Raw genomic sequence first — 3,152 nt, forward strand, 5'->3', positions numbered from 1 at the left:
TTTGCAGATGGCATTTCTGAAGGCGTTTAGGCAGAACCCACCTTTGAAATACCTTCAAATACCTGGGAACAAACAACCATTTCACAATATGAGTATCTATCTATGCAAGCACTTATAGCAATTATTCCCCACCTCCACAAGGGCACTAGTCTTTGTTGATTGGGACACACACAAGTATGTGTATATGTGTGTATATACATGTATGTATGTATGTATGTGTAAATCTAGACTAGAGATTTATTTTCTCAAAATTGGCAAAAATAATTTGTTTCTGACTCTGAATTTCTGCCTTCCTGGGTGGCACTACCCATTCCAGTGGAGTTTTTTAGGATAACATAATGGAACGAAGTTACTGTGTACACTGTAGTGAATCAAAAAGTATTTATCCATTTCAGCCCATAATTAATAACTGTTTTGGTTTTGGTATTCTGTTTTCCTGGAAGCTCCCCAGAAGTGTCAACAAGACATACTGCAAACTGACTTTGGTACTGTACAGCTGGAGGAAAGCTCGTGATGTCCCTAAGCACTGTACATTTTTCAAGCTTACTTTGAGGTCTGCAGAGGCTGCAACAATCCTGAAAGTGGAATTTCTCCCAGCTGTAACCTGAGGACCACAGGCTAGGTAAGATGTGTGTATACAGTTGATGCTGGTGTCTCCTGTCCCATGTCCTGGCAGTGTGTTCTGTATGTCATGCACTCTGCTTCCAGAGAGCCACCTACATGAGTATCTGTCTGTGACTTCTCTGTTAATCCACGTGCTGATCAATTGTTCAACAACTTCAGAACAAGCTTATTTCCCTGCATTTCTTCTCTGCTCTTCCTCATCAGTATGGATCTCTGATTCGTGTTATTTTGTTTATGCACATTGTATTCTGTGGCCATGCACTTGATCTTGCTTTTTACAGGAGTAACACATTGAAAACAGTTAGGAACATGGAAGGGGGACAGACCCCTTGTCTCTTTTCTGCTTGGACATTAGGGATGGGAGTCCTGTGCATAGAGCTGTTTGCTTTCATTTAAAGTAACCTAGTCAGCATATAAAACAGCTGTACAACTCTCACCTGATATTCTATATATAATTCTTTAATTTGTTATCCTCTGTTTCCCTTTAAAATTAAAGCATGTGGTTTTTACATTTGTGTACCCAATCTTATATTTGTATGTGTAATTATCCAGAATTCACTTCTATCTGCTTAAATTTCACATCTGTACAAATCTTCCTGCATTATGAACTTCCAGTCGTGAACCTTTCTTTTTTACACTTTTAATTATTACCAATGTGTCATCTTATTACAGTTTTCCATTTTGTGTCACCAAAATTCTATTGACTCTTATGTAGGATGTTGCTCCGAATGTCTGTCATTGCATCAATGCACTACTCATATTTGTCCTGTCTAAAAAGAACACAAGATTTTTCTTGTTTCATGCAGACCACTGAAAGCTTCTGCTGAGATATCTTGTTTCCATCAGTTTGCAGAATTTTCCAGGGGAATACAAAAGTGGCCCCCAAGGAACCTGATGAATGATGCAATTTTGTTTGTAAAGCAAGCAGCCAGCAATTGGGTCACAGCTCGTGCAGGCATTAGCACACAGTGTGGCACAGCTGGGCTGCCAGGCTGGTTTGCCACATACGTAGCTCATCTGCATTTCCAGGTACTCCCTGCCTAGACCATAATTGGTTTCCTACAATTTAAGTACAGCCTTCTGTTAAAACCCTTCCCTTTCATGGACTAGATGGGATAAGGCTCTTTCCCCTGTCTGTTGAACATGTCTGCTTGGTTTGTCCAGTATCTTTCCAAATACTGAACTCACATACTTTTTGATAGATCCAGTCACACACAGCAAAGTTAATGCTAGTGTATACCACTCCTAAATACACTGACTTCTCTGCACTTTTTTTGGGTCTATTAGACATCCCAAGAGGTATATTTAGGATTATCAATTATGATTTTCCCCTAGGTCAGAGTTATTTTAAATTGAATTTTACAGTTTAGACTTTCCAGTTTGTCCATAGCTGTTTCATGATGCTGGTTGTTTTAGATTCTGCTAAAAATATTCTGGTACATTTAATTTCTCACCTTGGTCTCATATGAAGACATTGATTATTGTGAACACAGAGACAGGTTGCTAATTTTAAGAAATTTTAACTAGTTAAACACTAGAAAAAGAGAAATATAATTTTTTTATATTTTGGTTTGCAAAAATAATTGAAATTCCCTATATTTATTTAATTAATGCTGGATTTGAAGTCTGAGTATGTTTTTAATGCATATTTAAATGTATTCAATTTTTTTATATTTCAAAAATATAATCAGTGCTCCCTTTCCTTACTTCTGTGTTTCTCAGAATGTACATTTTTAAGACATGGAAAATCAGTGAATTTTTTCCATTAACACATCTGGTGAGCTTCCTAGTTAGTGACTGGCTGTAACAGCCAGTTCATAAAGTCATTGAGAATACATTCCTTCACAATAACTCCCAGCAGTTTTTCCAAGTTACGAATGATGGTCCCTCTGGGAAGAAGCATGGCTTCCATACGGCCACTATCAAACTGATGGCAAAAAGTGCACAAGTGTAAGAGAAGAGAATTTCTTACCCTTAGCTTCAGAATAATTCACCAAACACTTCATTATCCAAAGATGATGTTCTTGGACTGTAAATGTGACACATGCTAATTTGCATATGACAACTTGAGAGCTCAGCTGGTGGCACATTGTGTATTCAGGTGATGGCCACATGCAGTTATGTCATGCAAGGACGTCATCAGGTTCCATGATAACTCAGGTAGTGCTGCTGTTATGCTGAAAGGAAGCAAAGCTTTCAGTAGGGAAATGGCAAAAAAGCAGAGAGGAATCTCAGATCCTCTGTGGTGAGGTTGCTCCAGCAGAGTGGTTTGTTACAGAATAACTGGTAGAATTTTAGAATTAGTTTAGAGCAGACTGGATAATTTATCTTGTACAAGGTACAGAGACAGCTGTTACCTCAAAGATATGCTATACAAAATGCATATTATATCTGTATTATGTATATAAATATAGGTATAGATCTGTATTGTATATATCTATATATATTAGATATTTATTTATAGATTTGGACACAAGACAAATGCAAAGAAAATTCAAGTCTTTACCAGGCAGCTGATTAAAGCTCCA

The sequence above is a fragment of the Ammospiza nelsoni genome, chromosome 8 (assembly GCF_027579445.1).
Source record: "Ammospiza nelsoni isolate bAmmNel1 chromosome 8, bAmmNel1.pri, whole genome shotgun sequence".
Classification (NCBI taxonomy): domain Eukaryota; kingdom Metazoa; phylum Chordata; class Aves; order Passeriformes; family Passerellidae; genus Ammospiza; species Ammospiza nelsoni.